Source organism: Argiope bruennichi, chromosome 10 (assembly GCF_947563725.1).
Source record: "Argiope bruennichi chromosome 10, qqArgBrue1.1, whole genome shotgun sequence".
Classification (NCBI taxonomy): Eukaryota; Metazoa; Arthropoda; class Arachnida; order Araneae; family Araneidae; genus Argiope; species Argiope bruennichi.
This window is the reverse complement of record NC_079160.1, coordinates 17,589,272-17,615,700: the sequence shown is the minus strand read 5'-3', so window position 1 is coordinate 17,615,700 and position 26,429 is coordinate 17,589,272. Positions and strand designations below refer to the sequence as shown.

The 26,429-nt window shown below is 28.8% G+C and overlaps 1 long non-coding RNA gene across 1 annotated transcript; it reads left to right on the top strand.

Annotated features, from left to right (window-relative positions):
- Positions 1-843: 843 nt before the first annotated feature.
- On the top strand, positions 844-24,985 carry LOC129989113 (uncharacterized). Its single transcript, XR_008785730.1, has 4 exons — positions 844-974; positions 12,046-12,137; positions 22,152-22,264; positions 24,656-24,985. It is a non-coding gene; the product is annotated as an uncharacterized LOC129989113 (long non-coding RNA).
- Positions 24,986-26,429: the final 1,444 nt, after the last annotated feature.

The window sequence follows — 26,429 nt, the reverse complement described above, 5'->3', positions numbered from 1 at the left end:
TGTTTCAGGTGCGTTTTTCTCAATCCATTGAAGCAAAAAAATGAGTAAAAAGCCACACTTGTAGTAAAAAAATCCTACACCAAATTTAATATATCTTACTCATTTCAATTTTGAGTTATCGTGTTCATATGTTTCTGAAAGTACAGACCGACAGACTGTCACCCCTCTCATTGAATTTGGCTCAAAAATCTATAGATGCCTACACCATAAATTTTAAATGTGTGTACTGAATTTTATCCGTCCGAATATTATCTCTGGTTTCTAGTTATGTTAACTTATATTCGAATTTTCGGACAAACAGATTTCCTCTGAACAGACTTTGATAGAAATATGCAAATTTGCAACCAAATTTCATCTGTCTAGCTCAAAGTTTTTGTTTTTTAGTAATCTTTGTCATAGACAAATATTTTAGAAAAATGTGTTTTTTGAACTGAGGGGTGGGGCGTCTAAAGCGTGGGAATTCGTCAAAATCTTGAACTTGAATTTTTATATGATAACTGCACCTTCTGCATCCTACGTGTAAGAGAAAGTAAAAATGACGCTGAAATGCAATTTTGAACTATTTCAATTAAGAATGAAATGAGTTAAATCTAAAAAAAATCAATGGAGTGGAGCTATTGAAATTTGTTTTAAAAGATTAAATATTAAACACTATAAAACTGATTATCTCCCCGTTATTTCATTTCTCTCATTTTAATTGCAAACTTCAAAGGCTCGATAAAAAAAAGCCGAAGCTGAGTAACTCTTTTGATTCATTGTGATAAGAAGCATCTGCAACTTAAGTTACATAACGAGAGCATTGTTTGAATGCAAGAAGTGCAATTCGGAATATCTCCGAGTGGATTAAAAGATAACATTCACCATAATAAAAGTGTTATCACAGATCTTATAAAAATTCGGTGAAGACGCCTTCCCATTCAAAGTGTGTCGCTGCAACGGCAGGTGTTGCTAGTTATTTCTTCTTGCTGAGAAAGGTAAATATTTTTTTAAATAGATTATTCTTTAAAACAAATATTATTCGTTGTCAAATTATATTTTTATGGATTTTTTTTTCTATAATTGTCATTTTCCATACTTTTTTTTCAAAATAAGCAGATATTTTTGTTGTTAAAATATATAAAATGTTTCTTTTAGAGACAATTTATTAAATGACATCAACAGCGAGTAAAAAAGAAGATTAATTCGTTTTCTTTTATCGAAACATTCATTTAAAAGAAATAAAATGTTTTCTGTTGTAGAATAAATAAAAGTAATAATTATACAAATTAGTATTTCAATCTATGTTAAAAGAAATGCAAAAAATAAAAAATAAAAGCGTTAAATTTTCATTTCTGTTTGGGTCGAAAACCGAACAGTCCCCGACCAAGTTTTGCACGAACGTGTTGTGCTTTAACCCTTTAAAGGGTCACTTTTTTCTAGTCATATTATGTTAAAATATCTTTAGGCTTGAAATTATAATAAGAAAAGTAATTCATTTAGCTTATTATATAAATTTAATTTGATTCATTAATTAATTTGGTTAATTAATATTTAAGTGACAAATCAAGACACATCATTTTGTGGAAGATAAAAAACTGAAGCATCTAAGTTTCTGACTTACTAAAAAAATGTGTCAGAACTTATGCCAACCTACATAATTTCATACGAAAATGGATAAAATTGGTGGGAAGCATACTTCCCACAGTCCTATAAAGTGTTAAAAGAAACCAAAATTGGACACAAAGCACAACAATTTTAGAAATGAAGCCACTTACAAACTTCCACAGACATAAGTCGTAGCGTTTTTCTTTTTTCATTATAGTTTTTCATTTTATTTATTTATCGCATCCATTGCCCGAGAATGGGCAGACTGTCAGACCGTCAACCCAGTGACGAATTGGTTCAAAATTGGATGCAAATCTGTAGTTTAAATGTTAAAACGGTGTACCGAATTTTATTTATTTAACCCTTATATTTTGTAACAATTTCGTTCACTTGCACGAGGAAAGACAAATTTCCTGCAAATGGATTTTTTGCCATTTCTCATCTACAAATTTAGCGCCAAAGTCATGTATCAAGTTAAATCCTACTAGAATTTTTCAATTATCGTATTCAAGAGAGGCAGGTCTGAAACGTGGAGATACGTCCACGACTCAAACTCTCCAGATTGAATTTTTTATAGACGATTACAACATCTCTTCGTATACCTCGTACACAAGAAAGAACCAGTCGGAGTGGTCTCTCTAAAGCTTTCTCGTACACTCTCTAAGAAATTTATCATAGGGCTATATTAACGTGCCGTTTAAAGCAACACTAGGGCTATTTTGAACATCTATCAGATGACGAGGACGACATCTGAGCTGGCACTCCCTCTCCACACCAACCGGAGGACGTTTGGTCCTGACGGATTTATCGTGCAACAGACCCCCTTACAGGTCGGTTCTTCGGTGGAATCGGGTCTCGAACCTGAAACCCTATGGCCCACAAACCGAGACCTTATCACCAGGCCACCACGGCCCAATTTATCATAGGGAATGCCTTGTATGTTACAATAATTAATATGCTAATAGTTACGAAATATTAACCATTGGTGTATATTCAGCAATTTACTAAGTTTATTCTGTGATCCTTGACGAGGGTTTTTTTTTTTGGTAAAAAAAATTCCTAGCATGCTGTTAATAGTATCCGAAAATTGAATTTGTGTATTAAACGCATTTTTCCTCAACGAACTGAATTTAAATTTGACTTCGAACCGCGAATGTAGTCACAAAATCACATACCAAATTTGATATATTTATCATTGTTTTTTTAATTATTGAATTTACATGCTTCTGGAAATAGAGGCCGACAAACAGTCTACTCATTGTGGAATTTTGCTGAAAATTCGATATGTGTCTATAGCTGTTACATCTGTGTGCTAAATCTTATCTATCTAGTTTACTTCGTTTTATAGCTATCCTGTTAGCTTCCAAATGAACAGCCGAGCAGATAGATGTCCTCTGAAAATTGTTCAAAATGTGATGAAAATCGACAAGTTTGATATTAAGACCGTACACCAAATTTCATCTATCTAGTTAAGTCTGTTTATGTAAATTAGCATAAGTTTTCAGTTCATCTCTGATTGTTTGCTTTATAAGCCAAAGGTACTTCCCATTTTTATTTCAAACAGCGCCGGCATCCTTCCATAGGGATAGCGTATCTTCCCCGTGATATGAGCGTCCCGAGTTCAAATCCCGATTCGGGCATGGTTGTTCTTCATCTATGTTCTATCTGTGAGGTTTGTGAATGTTCCCCCCTGTATAAAGGGGTTGTGCAAGCTAATGTATGAGTGTCATCTTCATATGAGCTAGAAGTCAGACTTCTGCCCTCGGGTGCTCAGGGATCTTTACCCTCAGAAACTACTGCACCTCCTTTCCGTGGTAACGCGGACACGACATCAGCATTTCAAACAGCTTATTGCTGCGTGAATGAATCCCCCTGTAAAAAGGGGTTGTGCAAGCGAGTGTGTGTCTGCTATCTTCATTTGAGCTAGAAGTCAGACTTCTGCCCTCGGGGTGCTCAGGGGTCTTTACCCTCAGAAGCTACTGCGCAAAAATTGGCTTAAAATAGTCACACGACAAAAAGAAAAACTGTATAAATTTTGACAAGCATATTAATTAAAGAGTTGGTTAAGCTTGCTCATCATTATACATTTTCTCAAGTCGTAGAATTTATCTGGATAACAGTAAAAGGAAAAAATTATCGATAATACCATTTTAAATGCATATTTCTACGTCCATTTAATAATCTGTGCCAGATATTCTGCAAAAATATCACATTTTATAAAATTGAATTGAAAATACAAATAAAACTATGAAAATTATATATCTCACATCACTTGTATGAAAAAATCGGAACTTCTAATGACACCATAGAGAAAATGAATGTTGTTATCAATTAATGTTGCTTTTGTAGGAACAATGAACACAATTTTATTCTTTTCCTTTCTTTCAAGAAGCATTTGTTTTGTTATTATTCATTTGAGAATTATTAATCTTCAGAGTTGTTTATTTTCTAGTTTAAAATAATAATGATTATTAACTGATACATTCGACATTAACAAATTAAAATATTTTGCAACCTAACGTAGTGTACATTATGAGAGCCCTTTTTTCAATACAATGGACAATTTAAATTCATATTCCAGCCTCTTTTAAACATGTAAAGGATTTAATTTAGGCTAACATTTTTTTTTCTTATTTTAATAACATTTTGAATAAGTATTTATTTTCTTTCATCCATTTCCACACCAGAAGAGCGAATAGCATTAGAGAACGCGAACAATATTATTACAAATATTAATGAGTTCAGTTCAGTTATATTAACGTTCCATTTTAAAGCATCACTAGGGCTATTTTGGGGCAGATCTCGAAATTTTGAACCGCGGTGAGATGACGAGGGCGACACCTGAGCTGGCATCTCCCTCTTCAAACTTCCACACCACATCTTCTTGAGGACGTTAGGCCCTAATGGATTTTACATGCACTAAGCCAGCTTGCACGACGGTTCTTCGATAAAATCGGGTCTCTAGCCTGATACCCTCCGGTTTCGAAGCCGAAACCTTACCATCAAGTCACACAGGCCCACAAATATTATTGAAGATTACACACAATAATATTGAAGCAGATGTTCAGTTTTATAAATATTCTAACAAGTAAAAAATGAACGTAATGAGATATATATAGGAATAAGACAAATTATTCTTTTTACAACATTAATAATATGCAAATATATTATCAAATAATTTTATTTTTATTAACATTTATTTGGCAACTAGAAAGTTCTTAACTCAACTTTTTTGCCTCTCCTTCCCGCTCTACGCCTTGCAAACCTAGACAGCTGTCTAGTCTTCCTAGTTGGAAATTTGCCACTTATTAAAGTTTAGATATGGAATCAGCTTACCAAAAACATAAGGCGAGATGCAAACCAGATGCTACAGAAAGTATCCAGCTTTGGGAATCTGATTTATTATTGAATGAAATGAATTAAATCCAATGGAATGAATTTTTAAATTATTTCCATTAGATAATTTTGTGGGTGGAGGATTCGGAAATAATTTTTGCGAAAAACACATTTGAAACCAAGGTAAAATATTTTATTTGGCAAATTTATTCGTTTTTTTAAAATTATATTAACAGAAATTTATAGATTATAAGATTATCAAATACCATTTGATCATTTCAATTTTCTGCAAAATATTTTACAACTGTTTTTTATGATAATTTTTGGAATAGCAAATCAATAATACGGTGGGGTTTTTTTTTTATATTATGCGAAAATATTTGAACAAATTTCTTGAAATAGTCTTTTTTTATTAAATGTTAGTAATTTAGTACAAATTTTGTAAAATCTAATCGTTCTATCCATTTCAATCCCTTCCATTTCCAATATATCCATTTCAAATATAAGTTGCATTGCTGCTTTGCATAAATTAAAATTTATAATAATGTGAAAATTTTATCACATGAGCGTTTAAGTAGTTTGGATGAGGTCACTTTTCTCATATGGAAGATCAGAATTGAACATTTCATAAGAGCAGTTATTATAAAATGTTGCTTTTTTTCTCTTTAAAAAACTTCAGTTCTTCAATAGTGATGAAAATTGTTAAACTGAAAACTTATTATTTGTTTGATTTGCAAAATAAATTTAAAGTTATAAATGGATCTATTTTGATTTTTAAAATCGTAAAAGAATATTTTCAATGTACCTTTCATTTAAATCGCAGAATCAAAATGTAAATCAAAATTTAAATGAGCTTCTACAAACTTTTAATTCAGACACAATTTCTCTGATAACAAAACTGGAACTGCTTGAGAGGGTTGGCTCGCTTTTTTTCAATTACGCGAAATAATCTAATTTCGGGGAAAATAGAAAAATGTGTTAGTTACAATCCTTCTGATTTTTTTAATAAATTTCTGAAACATTTTTTAATAATTTTCTGAAACATTTTTTAATAATTTTCTGATTGTTGGTACCATTAAAAGAAATTAAAAATCAGAATTCTCACTAAATTGTTATCTTACTTAAGCATAAAATAACATTTCATAAAATTACTTATGCTAAGGATTCCATTCAAAATGTTCTTTTGTGGAACTTAACTTCATCATATTTTTAAGATTTCAATTTTTGGTTAAAAATGAATGATGTAATCCAAATCAAACAAAAGTGCTAGAATAATTTCATCTAAATTTCGTATACATGCTTTAATGAGATACAGTTTCAATTTTTAAAGAAAAAAAATATTAATTCATATTTTCCTGTCTAGGAGAAGAAATAATGTTGCGGAACATTAAATTTGCATATTTCTCAACAGGTCTAACAATCTTTAATGGGATAAAATAAATATGAGTAACTTAACAATGCTTTAATAAGAAAAAACTTCAGGGCACTCATATGAAATACTCAATAAATCTATACAATATGACTAAAAAAATAGATAAAAATATCATTGCTTTCACATGTGAAAGAATAAACTCATCACAGATACCTCTCGCTTTTTCCCTCCAATTCTATATTCAAAAGGATGCACACAATATATTCCATGAGAAAGAACAACAGTCATTCGCTTGGTGATGGGACACATATTCAAAATTCTCTCTTTTAAGACGGCTAAGTTCAAAACATTGTTTTTATAAGCACATCTTTTCAAATATCCCACAGCTGAAATTCAATAAGATTTAGAAAAGGTGACCGAGGCGACCAATATATTGAAAATAACTCTCTAATCACTTTGTCAACTAAAAAGTTTTGCCGTAATAATGCTTAATAGGAAGAGTTATGAAGATTGATGAAATTGTATTGGATAGACAGATGATCATGGTTTTAAAACAATTTCTCAATTGAAACGATAGAAACATCAACGTATACTTAGATTCTGCAGAAAAAATAAGTTTCGTCTCAAGACCATGTTTTTTTTTTCTTTTCATTTTCGTAGAAGTAAGGTCCAATGATTGAAAGAGAGATGAAGCCACACCACACTGTCAGTTTTAAAGCATGCAAAATTATTTCTTGACGAACAAAATCCGACATCCATGTATGTTTAAATCACCATTCAAACAGAAAGAACCTCATCACTCCATAGCACCTGTCACGAACATTCATCATCCATTTTCATCCGAACAATGAATATCAAAATCAATGTTTAGCATCTCATTATCACTAGAGATATTTTACAAAAAAAAAAAAAAAACTTCAAGATATTTCTCAAACTATCCGCATTGCTGTATATGGCATATCCGATTCCAATGACATTGTACACTTCGCATTACTTCTACCTGCACTTGGCACTTCGCGCTCCTTTAATGCGATTTCAACTTATTCAGCACCCTGCAGTCCAGCTGGTTTGTGGCCTCATATGGATTTTTTTGGCCAATGAACAACATCTGTTCAACATTCAAGATCATTTTTGGAAGATTCGTAATCCTCAGAGTGCTTCTACATAATTTGTTTACTTACCGAAATGTTTAAATGCAGTAGAATCATGACTGTCTCACTGATAAAGCAGTATAAAAAGAAAGGTGTGAACTGGTAAAGTCAGCTTCACAGTTGAGTCCTCTTTTTGTGGAAAAATAATTCTAGGCATCATTTATTGATAAAGTTGCCGCGCACGTTAAGAAATACATAAATTGTCCAGGCTAAATTTTTTTCCTAAGCAGTTGAAATTTGAACCAAGCTTTTTCTTTCAAAAATTGAAACCGAGTACTCATGAACACAAGTACGCAAAATCTAGGTGAAAATAGCCTGTTATTTTCTCTACATAAAGGCCTACACACCTCCTGTTTCGTTTGAATCATCCGGTAAATCAAACTGAAATATATGCAAAAATTTCAAAATTTTATCAGTTACAAAACTGTTATTAAGATTCTTTAAATGTTCAATAATTTTTTTAGTTTCTTCAAGGTTTTGTAATTGGTTTTCATTCTCTTAGAGGACCTAAAATAACGCTCCATCCAAACCTAGAAAGATATCGGTGCCATGCCTGATAATGAAGAGGGCAATTCTGCAGCAAGCAGAGATTCATCAGTAGAAAGGTATCCATCAAATAGTGATGACGTCACAATGAGAGATTTGCTGAACAAAATGGATGAGATTCTAGAAGAACTAAAAAAAATTGAACGATTACTATAAAGGACTGCAAGAGAATCACTATAAGAGATTACCTCAAAGCAGCTCTTCGGATCATACTGATTGATGGGATTATATAGTGGACTAAATTAATATATTTAATAATAAATGCCTCAACCTGATTTTTAAATAAAATATTGCCATTATAATAGATTTGCTGAACAAAATCGATGAGATTCTAGAAGAACTTAAAAAATTGAACGGTTACCATAAAGGACTGCAGAAGAATCAGTATAAGAGATTATTTCAAAGCAGCTCATCGGATAATAGTGAATGATGGAATTATATTTTTATAGATGAATATGTTTAAGATTCATTGCCTCAATCTGATTTTTAAATAAAATATTGCCGTCACAATGAGATTTGTTAAACATAATGGATGAGATTCTGGAAGAACTAAGGAAACTGAACGATTACCATAAAGGACTGCAAGAGAATCGCTGTAAGTGAATCGCTATAAGAGATTACCTCAAAGCAACTCCTCGGACGATAGTGATTGATGGGATTATATAGTGGACTAAATTAATATATTTAATAATGAATGCCTCAACCTGATTTTTAAATAAAATATTTGCCATTATAATAAGAGATTTGCTGAACAAAATGGATGCGATTCTGGAACTGAACCATGAAACTGAAGAAACTGAACAATTATCATAAAGGAATATGAAAATCCCTATAAGAGATTACCTCAAAGCAGATCCTTTGATGGTAATAATTAATGAGATTATACTGGCAATTGAATTAATAAATTTAATGTTCAAATAATTTTGAAATAAATTTATTTTACTTTAAACAATAAACATTTATTCATACATTGTTTTACAAAACTATAAATTAAACATTCAGAATTTTTTAAGATTATGGAATAGAATATGTTAAAAAATATTCTAAGTATAAAGAGAAATATCGCAAGTTTTACTAATTAAACTAATAACTAAGTAAGTATAAATATATGTATACTTGGATTTCTAAAAACATCAAAATTAGTTCTTTAAATATTAAAAAAAAATCATTACTTCTCTTTGAAGTATAAGCAAACAGTAATTTTAATAATAACTGTTTTCTGATTTACATAAAAGTAACAGCAGTGCTCAATGGAAATTTTTAAATAATGGCTAATTTGGCATTTTCTTTGTGGGGGGGGGATCCAATTAACTATAAAATTTGTGATTTCTTTCTTTGTGAGCCTAAAATTTAAATTTTCCCATCTGAATTATACTTACTCTAATACTTAAATATGCAGGTTTAAGTAGAAGAGTTTCATAATTTAAAATTTTCCTAAGAGTCTAGGCTTTCATTAATGATATGAATGGAACTAAATGACAAGACAAATATTTACATGAGAAGCAGCATCAGAGAAAATAATACCAGCGGGAGACTTTCAACTTTCTCTTATACTTACACAATGCGGCCGGCTTTTGCGCTTAGTTTCCTACTTTCAAGACGATAATTAATGCAATTTGAACCTCTTTCCTTTGACGACTGAATTCCAAATATGATATAAATCTACAAATTTAATACAAATACACATGTAAGATTTCATTTACTTAGTTTGAATTTATTGAGTTATGTTTGCACATTCATACGGGCACATTTGATGGATCTAGTTGAAAATTAGGCATAGATCTATAATTGTCCTGCAAAGATCAAAATTCACTCATGTAGCTAGTTGCCATTTCAAATACATGTTTATCATACATGCAGGAATATACAATCCGATGGCAGATTTCGTCTAATATTTGACACAGATCAATATATCTAGTAAAAAAACCATATCCCTTATTGCTTTAATCGGGCTCACTTTGTTGCTGGGAAATCGTTTTCGTTAGAGTTACCACTAAAATTTGAAAAAAAAATATTTATATTTTTGCTATTTTTTTGTTTCATTGTTTAAGGGAAGCGTCTGTTAATAAACTATATATTGAATACTAACAATGGTACATGATGCCATTATTTACAACATTTCCTTATTAATATATTTTCTTATTTTATTTATTTCCTTTTATTACTTTTTATTTATTATTTTCCCTTCTTATTTTTATAATCAAAATCTAGTAAAAATGAGTGTAAATATTAATTGTAAACTCCAAGACTTATCAAATTACAATGACTTCATTTTCGCATATATTCTTGAGCTAAGAAAGCAATTCATTTTATTAAATAAAATGTATATCTATACATGTAAGACGTAAATATCTGTTTTTGGTAATTTAATATATTTTTTTAAGCTTAAATTACAGTTGTGTTTCGAATATTGATAATACAGCATTATTGAAACTGTTTGTTAGCGAAACTTGTATCCTCATATGGACATATCAAATTACGAATAGAGTATTATTAGCTGCACTTATACCTATTGCTATTGCCTGTATATCATGATACATATTGTAGCTTAACATCGCTTATGTAATTTTTATATGTAATAAGAAAGGAAAAAAAAAAAAACTTTTCGCAATCAATAACAAAAAAAAACGAATATTTTTTTCATGTTCGTGGATTATGTAAAGGTATCATGTTCATGCAAGTTGGGGAAAAAATCGCCATATTCGTTATTTATTGCAAAAAAATATATTTCTTTTCTTTTCTTCTTGTAAAATTCAGGAAATTGAGATATCCATACCGCCAATCAAGAATTGAGTTTATCTTTCATAGTCATGAAATGAACGGTTTTGATTATTTAGACAATACATTTTCGATACATTATATTCTAATGATATAAAAATTAATTATATGAGGATTTTTAAGATTTAAATAAGTTAAATAATATATATTAATTCTCTCTCCTTAATCAATAATAATTTCTATTTGAATCAGATATGATACAATATACATCTGTCATATTGTTGATACTATACTGTTGTTTTAAATTATTTGAAAGCAAATGCATATGTAGGCCTTTTATGGCCTCCAAAACTGCATATTATCAATCCTCTCTTTAAAAAAACTGGTTCATTTAGTTTCACAGTTCTATCCATTTTTAACTTAATCAATATTAATAGTACTTTATAATAAATAATATTTTATATAATCTAATAATTTATTTTAAATAATATTTTTACATTAAGGCTTTGTGACAATATTATATATTTCTTAATTTAATTTAAATCTAAATTTTCTATTTTTTTTAATCTATAGTTGGCCCCTGCATTAGCCCATTATTCTAAAGATTTCTCTTATTTCCTAATCCAAATACAATTTTTTTTTTATTTAATTATTTCTAACACGCGCTCTAAAAATGTATGACTAATGCATTTCATTCATGAACTATATCACAATGATATCATATATTTTTAACATTATTTTAAATTATACTTAAGTAACAATAATAGAGCATTCCGAGTGGTTAGCTTTATTCCAAAGTGGTATTACAATGGTGGCAAAAACTGACAATGGCTTCCACCTACCTCAATACTTCTATTTTCGTATATTATGACTGGATTTTCTTATGAATCATTATGATTCTTCAAATACATTAGCCTTAACTTCTCGTCTTCGACGATTTTGATTTACAATCGGAACTGCTAGACTTATGCTTATTTTTTATCGTTATCCAACTCCAAAAAATAAAATAAATAAGCAGAGTTGTTTTCGATTTCCAGCCGAAGTAAACATGTAAACAATCCAAACGTGCGAATTGATGATTAAAAAATGAGTCTGATTTTGCGTCGACGTAATTGTTTTCTCTCTCTCACTATATATATATGGCATAATGCACAAATTACATGTGACACTTGCATATCATCTATACTCATCAGAATTAATAAATCGTCTGTCTATTTTGATAGCACATAAAAATGTTTAATATCCGCAGATATTTTAAGTACAGATCAGTTAATAATTGAATTTTTAGATAAATATATCAACATTGAGCGTCCTTTGAATGCCATCTTTGTTTTTCAGCTTATCTCACGTCATAAGGGTTACTCGACCCTTTCTCTCATTTTGGCGTAGTATTTAAGAAGAAGCAGCAATATGATGCGAAACGAAAACGAGTAAGTATTAAGAAAATATTTTAATAAAAAATTGTACATATTTACTATCCATTAAACGTTGTAAATATTATTGCATTCAAGTAATAGATTGATTTAAGAGATTGAAGTAAATTTAAGAATGAGTACTTCTCAAGCGAATGATGAAAAAAAAATTATTCACTCAGAAAAATAGAGTTGAAACCAGAATTGGAGGTTGCATTTTTTATGGTTTAACCCTTTATTTACAAAATTATTTTATTACCAATTTTTCAAATTTATTTTTGAACCATTAGTTAAGTTTTGGTACTGAATAAACCCAGTAAGAAGAAAAAATACTTTTTTTAATAAATTAAAATAATTTAATCAATTAAATTAATGATAAAAGATTTTTTTATATTATTTTCAGTTGATATCTTCTGCCTTTTATTGGAAATACGTTCTTTGTTTTATTTCAAATACTGTTTTAAAAAATAGTCATACTGTGAAGATAAACGGTACTTTAAAGTACCGTCAATAAATACGTGGTTAAACTACCAGATTATCCTCAGTTTGCTCAAAGACGAAACTAAATGGATAAGAATGAATGGGTGGATAATTATGACAATGAATGGATAAATAGTTTACAAATAATCAGTATGCCGTTCTCTGTCAAAGAGCATATTTGTAAGAATGAAATTGATATTTTCCTTGGGTTAAGCACTATTTCATTATTAATGTTCTGCTGTATGATTCGAAATTATACTTAATTTGAAAAATCTGGTTCCTTTTCTAACAGACTTCTTTACTCAACATTTTAAATCTATTTATTCTAGTTCTCTTATATAAAACAAAGCTCTTCAAACTGAAGAGCCAACAGATAATTTAAAATGTAATTCATGTAACCATCAAATTTTAATTTCATAAAAAAAAGAAAACTTTCATTTTCTAAAAAAATCCTTTATTTTCTTTCTGCTCAAATCGCTTGTATCTAGATCCATTAGTTTGTGAATATATGATGTTTCACATTGCTCTTGAGTATGGTATTACACAATGCTTTAGCATAGATTTATTTTATTTCTAAATTCATTTTTATTGCTTCAACATGTTGAAAACGAAACAAATTCAACGGTAAACAACGTGTCAAATGCAAAGTTTTCAAGACAAGATTTGCGGCAATTACAATGGAATACGAAGGAGTCAATCAATAACAATTACTATGTTTCTTAGAAATTAATAAGCGAGGTCAGGAATTTAGGAAGCTCCCTTATACTATCAAATGTAATCGATAGATGGCGTCCCATATTCAAAAGCTGTCAATCATTGGGAAATTGTTGAAAACCATACCTTGTTATTTATTCCAAAAATATCCACTATCACTAGCAATGATATTTCATTATCAGGTTAAAAGCCTCTTCGGCCATCTATTTACAATCGATACAATGATACCATCTATGTACAATGTAAGAAATCCTTCCATTCTCCCTAAGAATCCGGGATGAGATAAGAGCCAGACCGCTGCGATTAATAACTTAACTTAGGACTTTGAGACCAACGATTTGAGGGTGTTACATGCAATGATTTCTCACACAAATACATGGCATGTCATAAGTGATTGATCCCTTTGTTAGGTACTGAGTCTATTAGTTAGGTAGTAGATCCGTTAATCAGGTGATAGATCCGTTAATTAAGTGATGGGATAAGATATGGATATCTTAATTAGGTGATAGATCCGTTAGTGAGGCGATAGATCTATTAATTAAGTGATGGGATAAGATATGGATATCTTAATTAGGTGATAGATCTGTTAGTTAAGTGATGGGTTTAAGATATGGATCCTTTAGTTAGACGATAGATCATTTAGTTAGTCAATGGATCCGTTAGTTAGGTGATATGTCTATTAGTTAGGTGATAGATCCGTTAGTTAGGGATATATCCGTTAGGCAATGGATCCGTCAGTTAGGCGATAGATCCGTTAGTTTGGTGATAGATCCGTTACTTTGGTGATAGATCCGTTAGTTTGGTGATAGATCCGTTAGTTAGGCAATGGACTCGTTAGTTGGTGATAGATCCATTAGTTAGGTGATGGATTTAAGATATGTATCCTTTAATTAGGTGATATATCCGGTAATTAGACGATAAATCCGTGTGTTAGGTAAATGACTCTTTAGTTCGGTAATGGATCCTTTAGTTACGTAACGCTACAGTATATGTACTGTTCAGGAAAGCAAAGGCTTTCTTGTTTACAGTATAACACTTTTATTCCCATATTTGAGATGCAAGACGAAGTATATATATTAGAAAAAAAGCCCTATTAGCACAAGTTATTATGCAGTATCTCTACAACGTTTTTCTGTATTCTAGATTTGAAAATATTATAAAAATATTATTGGTAATTTTGTGCTAATAGAAATAAACTTTTATATAGCCAAAATTAAATTCATTAAAAAAGTCTTGATTAATTTCTTGTTTTAGAAAAGTCACATAATTGTGTTACCAGTGGACGAAACAATGTAAGTTTTAATGACATTTACGAATAATAAGTTTCCAAAATTATAGGTGATCGTTCTAGTGATTCCTATTCATTACAAGTCAAGAACTCCCAAAGAAAATGAACTGAAAATTTCGGAGACATGAAAACGTTAATATCTTAAGCTCTTATCAAATTCTTAGAAATTAGTAGAAAAATTATTGGTCAGTCCAAATTGGTTTCTATTCATTATAATTTCTTCAAGTCATGTAACATTTTTGTCCTTTTTTTTCATATTACACTTAATGAGGAGCAAGCATTTGAGTGTACATGAAAAAAGAAACTGTGCAATAAAAATGCCAGCATGTGTTTTACTTATATAAAGAATAATTTAGTTTAGTTTAGTTATATTAACGTCCCGTTTTAAAGCAACACCAGGCTATTTTGGTACGGGCCTGGTGATTATGAACCACTGTCAGATGCCACAAACGAAACCTGAGCTGGAACCTCCCTCACCGAATTTCCACACCACACCACACCAGCGGGAGGGCGTTTGACCCCGACGTATTTAACGTGCACTAGACCCGCTTGCACGATGGTTCTTCGGTGGAATTGGGTCTTGAGCCTCAAACCCTCCGGTCCGAAGCCGAGACCTTACCATCAGGCCACCGTGGCCCCTATAGAATAAATTAATTTTGTGTTTTCTTGTAATATTAAATGAAGTATTTAATATTCCAATAACCAGTTTAAAATTTAAGGCATATCGGCAATAGTAATATTAAAAGAATAATGCGACGTCTCATCTATTCATTTCGTTGCTTTATCCTGTTCACTGCCATGCGAACGGACTCTAATGGATTCTGTATAAAACTTGATAGAAATCGGTGTGAAAACTGCACATCGAATTTCACCAACCTAGCTAATTAGTCTCTTTCATAATTTATTGAGTTCACAAACACACGGACATGATTCCATCCATTAAAATATCTATATCCATAAAATTCCTGGGTAATATATCGATAATGAAATTGGTAAAATATCCATATCCATTAACCCTTTAAAGGGCCCTTTTTTCCTAGTCATATTATGTTAAAATATTTTTAAGCTTGAAATTAGTATAAGAAAACAGATTCATTTAGCTTATTAGATAAATTTAATTTGATTCATTAATTAATTTGGTTAATTAATAATTAAGTATCAAATCAAGACACATCATTTTGTGTAAAATAAAGAACTAAAGCATCTAAGTTTCTGTCTTTCTAAAAAAATTTGTCAGTACTTATGCCAACCTACATAAATTCATACGAAGATTGATAAATTTGGTGGGAAGCATACTTCCCACGGCCCTAGAAAGGGTTAAATTCCTTCGTTATATAGCCATAATAAAATTGATGAAACATCCATATCCATTAAATCCATTGGTAATATATCCTTAAAAAAATTGGTAAAATATCCATTTAATCCTTTGGTAATATATCCATAATAAAATTGGTAAAATATCCATATCCATTTAATCCATTGGTAATATATCCATAATAAAATTGCTAAAATATCCATATCCATTGAATTCCTTCGTAATATAGCCATAATTAAATTGGTGAAACAGCCATATGCATTAAATCCATTGGTAATATATCCATAAAAAAATTGGTAAAATATCCATATCCATTAAATTCATTGAAGTGGATATCCATTAAATTTTCTATGGTGACAATTATATAAAGATTTTTTTTATGGTTAAAATATCTCGTTTGTTTATTCCTTTGTATACTCCATATCCAAGAAAAAAGTTCTTAATGGTAAATATTGTTGCGATAGTTTGATGCAATTCGCAATCACTTACAAGCCATACCGAAATTTCAAAATTCGGTGATTCAAAGGTTCACTTTCACTCCTCGCTAATGATTTCTTAGTCACGAGTCATAAATAGGAATTTATCGAGAACACGAAAGATAGCAAGCAGCCAGGTAGATGGTTAAAATCCTCTCATTTTCGCGCCTTGCTGTGAGAGGATCTTATCAGAACTTAAGTAAACATTTTGCGGTCATATTTCTCTCATCTGTGCCACAGCTTCCGACTTGAAGAGTCACCGTGATGCCGTATATTAATGAACCCAATGATTCCAGGTAAAATATGCACTTTTTTTCACTTAAAATTTGAAATATTCAGTTCTGATGATAAAAAGTAGATTTTCTTGCACAGATTTCAAACATATTTGGAATAATTTGTTGCATTAATTCGACAAGAAATCTTAAAAGAGTTTAAATTATTCAATTTCTAATTCAGAGAATTGTTGTAGAGGTAGTTAAAGGTGTGACGTCGTATATCTCAGAGGATCAAGGCAAATGGCTCCAATATCATGTTTCGGAATATTTCAAAAGATCAAATAAATTGCTTTCATAAAAAAAATAAGACAATTTTGTCATATGTCTATAAAAATACCAATTTGGATATTTTTATCTCATTAGGTAGTACAGATTTTCTAGATTTTCGAAATTATTTTTAATGCTTTCTATGTACCATAAACTGTGAATATTTGTTCCAACGAAGTTATAAGCATTTATGATTTTTTCAAATTGAAGAATTTTGCGCAATTTAAACTGAAATGATTGTATTAGCTTTATGATGAATATTTTGATTTTTAACAAGATATAGATTTTGTTTCAAGAAGAACAAATATCTATGCTTTTGAATACAACTTTGAATTGAAATCACAAGTTATTAAAAGAAGATTTTTCTAATAGCATTATATAGAAAAAGAGGCAAAAAGTGTAAATGGTTGCCTTTATTTCTGTTGTAGTAGTCAAAAAATTCCAAGTTGTTGAAAGCAGAATTTTTAATAGCCTTATAGATCAAAAAGGACAAGAAATGTAAATGATTGGTGTTTTTTTCCTTCTTGTTCCATCAAAAAAATAGAAAAACAAAAAATTTTTAAATGCTGTGCAAATAGCTTCCATCTTACATTGTTATTGCTAAAAGAGATTTCCATTTATTTGACAAAAATAATGGATTACCTATCAAGAACTCTTCTATAGGTAACTAAAAGTAATGAATTTATGAAAACTGCTTTATTACATAATTTTTGGTGCGATTTTTTATTTGGATAAATTTTTACCTCAAACATTTTTAAACTTTTTCTACACTATCATTTAACCTAATTTTGAATTAAGTAGAATAAAGAAAATTTCCATTACACAAACTACTTTCTTCCATTAAAAGCAGTCTACAAAAGAATGTACGTAAAGGCATTAGATTCTTTAAATTTCTTACAGAACAAAGCAGAACTTCTATAATTTAAAATTTTATTAAAACTATACCTTTTAAAATTAATAAAATTGCTTAAATGCAATAAATATTTAAAATTATTAAAATACTCGAACGTTTAGAAAATGTTAATTTATCATAGAAGCTGATGGTGAAATCTTAAAATAAATTTTTTACGTTTTTCAATTTTAAATTCTTTTACTGAGCTTTTGATATATAAATGAAAAAAATGGTGAGAAACGTGTAAACGAAAACGAATATTTGCTTTTGAATTGGAGATAGCAATTTTTATCATAATTGAAAAAATATTATGTACTTTCTGAGTTGTTTTAATATTTTAAATTACTTTAAATAATTATTTGCTAATTTCTCAAGACTAATTTCACAATTATAATATTTTTTAAAAATCTGAATAATAGGAATTAATATTTTATGCATTTTTTGGAATTTTTAGGCAGATTAATATTTTAAACAATTACAGATAGACAAATTTTTATTGTGTAAAGTAATTCTTCTTATTCACAAATATTTACAATCATGCAAAAAGATACACATATCTATTTCAATTATCGAGATATTTAATAAATCATAAATATATTTTTCAAGCAGCTTTCAATTTTTTTTTCAGCGAATCTCAAACTCTTAATATTCTTTAGAGATTTTAAGATTATTCAAAAGAATAATTCGTCAATAACTACATGTATTTACATGCAAGTATCGTATTATATGTGATAAGGAAAAGGCCGAGTAAAATGCAATTTTCAATACATCATACTTAGATATCAAAATGTGGGAATAGCTTTATGAAGAAGCACTCTTTATATTTTACCTAAATCCCATGACATTAATATACATTTTTTCAACGTGCTTTAAATGTAAATTAACAGTTAAGCCATTTCAGATAGATTTGTAGGCCATGAACAAATTTTAAAAAAATAGTCTTTTTTTTACCGATTATATTTTTGCAGACAAATGCTTGTATCAAGTACAATTGATTATAATTTTTAATGTATTTGTATATACATCAGAATTGAGATAATTTTGTAGAGAAATACTATTCTTAGTTACTAAGCAAATTTATAAATAAATGTTTAAAAAGTTCTTTTTAAAAAATATGCATTAAAAGGGAGATATAATCCACTTATTGGTTATGTTATTAAAAAAACAGTTTGTAAAAATTATTGCTTATACGCTTTGAAGAATAAATATTAATGTGATTATGTGGATAGTTAGTTCTTCTGAGAAAAAATAAATCTATTTAGAAGACCCCAAACTTTTGGTAAACTGCGACATATCTCGGACCCTGACGCGGAAAGCCAAGGCAGTTCCGTGGATTATACAGATAGGTAAATGCTCTATAATTTTATATCTCCATACCGAACTGCTTGATAAACATTAATATGCAGAATGTATTCAAACTCGCGAAAATTTTGTAAATATTAGGACAAAAAAAAATAAAAGATCTATTTCTACCCTTCGAAGATTCCTTAAGCATCTTTTTCTACCATTTGAAGATTCTATAAGCATCTTTTTCTACCATTCGAAGATTCTTTAAGCATCTTTTTCTACCATTCGAAGATTCTATAAGCATCTTTTTCTACCATTCGAAGATTCTTTAAGCATCTTTTTCTACCATTCGAAGATTCTTTAAGCATCTTTTTCTACCATTCGAAGATTCTTTAAGCATCTTTTTCTACCATTCGAAGATTCTTTAAGCATCTTTTTCTACCATTCGAAGATTCTATAAGCACCTTTTTCTGCCATTCGAAGATTCTATAAGCACCTTTTTCTACCATTCGAAGATTCTTTAAGCATCTTTTTCTACCATTCGAAGATTCTATAAGCATCTTTTTCTACCATTCGAAGATTCTTTAAGCATCTTTTTCTACCATTCGAAGATTCTTTAAGCATCTTTTTCTACCATTCGAAGATTCTTTAAGCATCTTTTTCTACCATTCGAAGATTCTTTAAGCATCTTTTTCTACCATTCGAAGATTCTTTAAGCATCTTTTTCTACCATTCGAAGATTCTTTAAGCATCTTTTTCTACCATTCGAAGATTCTTTAAGCATCTTTTTCTACCATTCGAAGATTCTATAAGCATCTTTTTCTACCATTCGAAGATTCTTTAAGCATCTTTTTCTACCATTCGAAGATTCTTTAAGCATCTTTTTCTACCATTCGAAGATTCTATAAGCATCTTTTTCTACCATTCGAAGATTCTTTAAGCATCTTTTTCTACCATTCGAAGATTCTATAAGCATCTTTTTCTACCATTCGAAGATTCTTTAAGCATCTTTTTCTACCATTCGAAGATTCTATAAGCATCTTTTTCTACCATTCGAAGATTCTTTAAGCATCTTTTTCTACCATTCGAAGATTCTTTAAGCATCTTTTTCTACCATTCGAAGATTCTTTAAGCATCTTTTTCTACCATTCGAAGATTCTTTAAGCATCTTTTTCTACCATTCGAAGATTCTTTAAGCATCTTTTTCTACCATTCGAAGATTCTATAAGCATCTTTTTCTACCATTCGAAGATTCTTTAAGCATCTTTTTCTACCATTCGAAGATTCTTTAAGCATCTTTTTCTACCATTCGAAGATTCTATAAGCATCTTTTTCTACCATTCGAAGATTCTTTAAGCATCTTTTTCTACCATTCGAAGATTCTATAAGCATCTTTTTCTACCATTCGAAGATTCTTTAAGCATCTTTTTCTACCATTCGAAGATTCTATAAGCATCTTTTTCTACCATTCGAAGATTCTTTAAGCATCTTTTTCTACCATTCGAAGATTCTTTAAGCATCTTTTTCTACCATTCGAAGATTCTTTAAGCATCTTTTTCTACCATTCGAAGATTCTATAAGCATCTTTTTCTACCATTCGAAGATTCTTTAAGCATCTTTTTCTACCATTCGAAGATTCTTTAAGCATCTTTTTCTACCATTCGAAGATTCTTTAAGCATCTTTTTCTACCATTCGAAGATTCTATAAGCATCTTTTTCTACCATTCGAAGATTCTTTAAGCATCTTTTTCTACCATTCGAAGATTCTTTAAGCATCTTTTTCTACCATTCGAAGATTCTATAAGCATCTTTTTCTACCATTCGAAGATTCTATAAGCACCTTTTTCTACCATTCGAAGATTCTTTAATCAAAAAATTCCAGAAATTAAATTAATTTCGGCCATTTGGCATTATCATTTTATTTTAATTAAATCCTGATAGCGAAAGGACAGCAATAATACCTATCTCAGAAATAATAAAATTTCTTATTTTGTACAGAAAATAGAACGATAGAAGAGGAAAATTTGATATCTATTTTAATAGAATGCTGTTCCATAGAGTTTGTAGTGTATTTATATGATGATTGGATTGTGTTAAAATGACAGTAATTAATAAATTATTGCCAAGGCATAAATTTTATTTTAGAAAAGATCAATCAAAATTATTATGTACCGAGAGAAAAATTATTTTAAAAATTCTTTTTTAATAATCAAAATCATGCGATTATATTTTATCATGGCGTCTTTTTTAAAATCTTGTAAAGTTTTACTTATTAAAACTTGAAGTAAATTTTCTACAAAGAGTTCATAATTAGTTTTTCCATAGAAAATTATTCAAAAGAAAGACAATTGATGAACACCGATTACATTTCTGTGTAATTCGTACTCATTAAGAAAAAGATGAGTTTTTAAACAAATGAAGTATTTCTGATTGATGTAAAACGGAAAACACGTTCCTACAAAATGCTCATTCGTGGCAACCTTTAGAAAAAGATATTCAGTTTCAAATGTAAAAATACTTTCAATAAAATAAATAATCATTTAAAAAATATTTTATTAGTTGCAAACGTAAAGTTAAATTATGTCAAGATTTTTGTAAATCTGATTAATAATATTGGAAATGCATAAATAAATTTAGAGTATGTTTTTTACAGCAATACATTTATTGAAAGTAGCAATATTAAAAAATGTTTGTTACTTTATCGAAAGCATTTTTTCAATTGGAAATATACCTACATCTCTTGCGCTTTTCATTTTTAAAGAGCTGCAATGAAAATCAATATCATATATATTTAAAATATACAAAATGAATTATATTAAATGAATGCGACTTTTAAAATTTTGATCATTATTCTTGTCAAGAATTGTTAAAAATCAAAACTTTTTGTAAACTATATTTGTTATTACAAATTTACAAGTAACATCTGTATAATATAAAACATGCCTTTTTTTTACTTAAAATTTATAAGCATTGTATCCATTCTGTTCCGTGCAGGTTTATATTTGTTGTTCCAATTCTGCATTTTTCTTTCTAAATAGGGGCTGGTGGACGTCCAGAACAGGTCTAGAAAAGAAACTCTTCATTTTATCCACGATATTATTAATTGTTAGCGTCTCCTTAACCATAACGGTTATTGTCTACAAAAATTCAAGTAAGAGCAAGTATAATTTTAATTCAGTTAATTTTCAAGTTCAATTCTAATTTTTGATGTCTAAAATAAAGCGTAATATAAAATCTATTAATTCGCTGGTTAACTTCAAAATTTATTGAAATTTAGATTTTATGCCTTTTTTAGAAGATATTTTCTAATTTGAATATCAAAAACTATGAAGTTTAAATTAGAAAATATTTCTTTTAAAGTTAAAGTATTATAGTACTATACAAGTTGAATATTATTAACAATAGTTTTAATATTAAATAAATATAAAATCAAATTTTGATTCAAAAGTTAATGTTTTATTTTCAGAAATATCCAAGATAAGGTTTGAGACTAATTTTGATAATTTTATTTTAAGATGCAAGCAAAATCCTTCTGCTGAAATATTTCAGTTAAATTTTTAAATTAATATAAATAAATATTTTCTTCAATTATCATTAGCTTCTAAAAATATAAATAATATGTTGTTTTCCTGTAATATTTTCGTCAATTACCATTCTAAAAATATAATTAATAAGTTGTTTTCCTGTAAGAGATAACTTCTCCAATTCCAAAAATGGCATTTCAAAATAATTTGTACACTAGTAAAAGCTAGCATATTTTGTCACCCTCAATCCGTTTTGAAATATCTCATGCATTTATTTTAAGGTTTTATATTAACTATTAGGAATTTTCTCACAAATGTTGAATATAACGATTTTGACTTTAAATTCCATGTTTGCTCCGTTATTCATCTGTATCATTGTTTGGATGTAATAATTGGATAAAATAGGATACTCAGTTATCTGGATCAAATAAGAATTCAATCTAGTTTAGTGATTAAAAATATATTTCTTTTTGGATTCTTTAGCAAATTTTAAAGTGAAAAATAAGATTATATCATATTATTATACAGAAATTTTATTAAAAATTTTCTTTAATTTATAAAAATTGAAATTATAAATCATTTTGATGTTTTGATAAATGATATGTAATGGTTTTCATTTTTCTCCTATAACCTTATAATTAATAAATATGACACAGTCAGATTTTTTTTATTTTATGTATACCATGTATTACATTAAGTGAAGAAATTTATTTTCAACGAAATGCATTTAATTATTTTAATGATTGAGAAAATTTTGCATTGACTATTTTGAGATCCTAATCCTATAAGAAAACAATTAATTTATATTAGGAAATCTTTTCTTGCTCCTGATATCTGCACGTCAGGCATTCCAATAAGTAGCTCGTTTTGAAGTATTACTGATTTTAAATTATTGTCAATAAATTTTTGAAGATTCAATCAACCATCAAATAAAAACAATAAATTATTGGTAAAATAAAAGATAATTAATCTAAATAATAATAATATAAATTTTAAAAACACGATTCCATCAATAAATTGAAAAGAAGAAAAAAAATTTCAAAGAATGGGTGCACAAAAATTCCTAAATGAATTAGAAACCTGATGGAAACAGTATAAATGCATTGGACGTTAAAAAACTTGGAATACTAATTTTTATTTTAAATAAGTGGTTTCATTTTTCTATCATTGGTTTTTACATTAACCAGTTCTCATTTCTTATATATAAAATTTTTAAAAAGAAATTAAGAAGAAAAACAGAACGATAATAATACTGAATTTAATTCAAGAATGAATAAAATTTTATTCTTAGGGTTTTGTCTAGACCAAACTACAAAAGTAAATTCATTACAGGAATCTAGTAAATAGTTTGTGTCTGGGATTTTAATACATTTTTTATGACGCTTATAAGAAGGAATGATCTATTTATAAAATGTAATTTTTTTTTAATATTGAGATGATTTGATATTTAAAACCTAATAGCTTACAAAAGATTTTAATCAGACATTGTAAAGTTTGGGATTAAAATATTGTTCTTTCTATTGATGAAAGCGAAAATCTTCTATGGATCATGCACTTTTTTGTAAACCTTACTGTTAGATTATAAATATCGATTTTTATAATACAAAACATAAAGTCATAAAAAAAATCCTCTATGCTCTTTTTTCTATTTTAAAAAATTAACTTGTTCAAACTTGAAATTCGTCATTTTTGCATCGTTTAAATGTTTTTCAAACATCAAAATCATAAGGATTTTATTCAACATGGAAGTGAGTAAATTTTATGAACTGAGCAAAAAGCATAAAATATAATACTCATGAATGCTAAATAAAGAAGTACTCTTAAGAAATTTAAAAATACAATATAAAGGAGTTTTAGTATGTGAATCAAAGAAGGTATAATTTTATTTTATTTTTTCATACTTATAAAAATTTATCAAGATTCAGCACATTTTATGCAATTAAAGCTGTAGAAGATCTTCCTAGAAAATGAATGATTGATTGCTTCCTTTTATCAAAAGCTGTATATTATTCTTAAAGGTGCAACGAGCGAGTGTCACTGCACTGGTTAGAAGATTGGAACCGCCAAAGACTGACAAAGAGTGGAACCAAGTAGACCAACAGTTCGAAAAGTCTTCAAATCTGAATGTCATATTATGCAAGTCCTGTGGAAGCTCACAAAGGATCACAAAGTTCATAAAATGAAGAACAGAAATTATATTTTGACTTTTTTTTTCCTTTGCTTATTTCTTAATCTTATTATTTATTTAGACGACAAAGGCAAACGATAAAATGTTTAAAGAACTGTTTTAATATTTAAACAGTTCTTTAAACATTACTGTATTAATTTTTAATAAATTATTGAAATTGATAATTCATCCATGTTAGTTATTTAACAAAATAATGATGACTTTATGCGCAGAACTCCAAGAAGACGATTACAATTGCAGTTAAGCCATAATCTACTTGATCTAAGATCTTAATCTAATGATCTACTTGATCTAAATTTTAATAACTTATATAGATGAGAATTCCAAAGCTGGAGAAATTGCATCGTAGTTTTCGAATATTAACTTCAAAGATGGGTAGATGATAGGTTCAAGATTGGATATCAGCGAAAATATGCATGTTATTTACTGTACTTTAAACGTATTATTGTGGGTGAAACATTTTCTCTTTGTTAAGATGTGAAAATTTAGAATGAAATATTCAATGAAATAAATTCGCCATCCCATTAAAAAAAGAATCTTGTCATTGTTTTGAAGATGAAACTAGATTGGTTCTAAAATATGTGACTGTGTGTACGTATATGTGTGTACGCTCGCACGCGTGTGCGTGTGTATGTCTGTAATGATATCTCTTAAATAATTTCCTATTTTTTATTTAAAATTAGTCCATGTTATTACTTTATTCTAAAATTGTCTTTTATTTCCTAATCTAAATACTTTTTTTATTTAATTATTTGTAGCACACGCTCTAAAATATTGATGCCTATTGCAATTTCTGAGGCCCCGAGCAAAAGTATAAAAATCCCTAACACCTAGGCATTCTTTTCAAAAATACCTAAGATTCCCTTTTCTAAATCTATGCGTGTCAAAGAAATCCCTATGAGATCTGTTAGTAAAATTATTAAAGAAAATTATTATAAGGAACAGATTACCCCTATGAGATCTGTTAAATTAATTATTAAAGAAAAAGAAAATTTCAACCAGTTTGCTCTTATCTGATAGTGCGAAGGTAAGCGTTCCAACATCATCCCCATTCACACCCTTGTCCTAAATCTAAAAGTAAAAGTTTATTCCAGTAAAAAGTTTATTAAAAAAATGTCATTTTCCAGCCCCGCCTCTACCAAAATTATGCGATATATAAAGTTTTATCCATAATAATAAAATTAATATTTAAGATAGCCGTATTTAATGACTAGAAATGATTTAACTCTTTGTTTCTGAATTTTAATAATTATGCTATGGGAAATAGTGATAAAGTATAAATAGTGAAAACTAGGGATTTTTAATTTAGATAAAATAAAATTGAAATTCCAGTCAAATCCCACTAAATTTAACTTTTGACAATTCTATTTAAAACTCTATTCTACTTCATTTGAAACTGACCGGTATACAACGGTTCTTTCTGACGTCATCTTAAGTCAATCTACACAATTCATTTATGGTATAAAATAATTTTATTGAATATCTAGATCGAAACAAACAATTATTACATGGTGAAATGTTATAAAGAATTGTGACAGCTTCGAACTTATGCAGAAAATAAGATAATTATTGAAGATTGATTTAGTTTTTTAATATTAAAAATA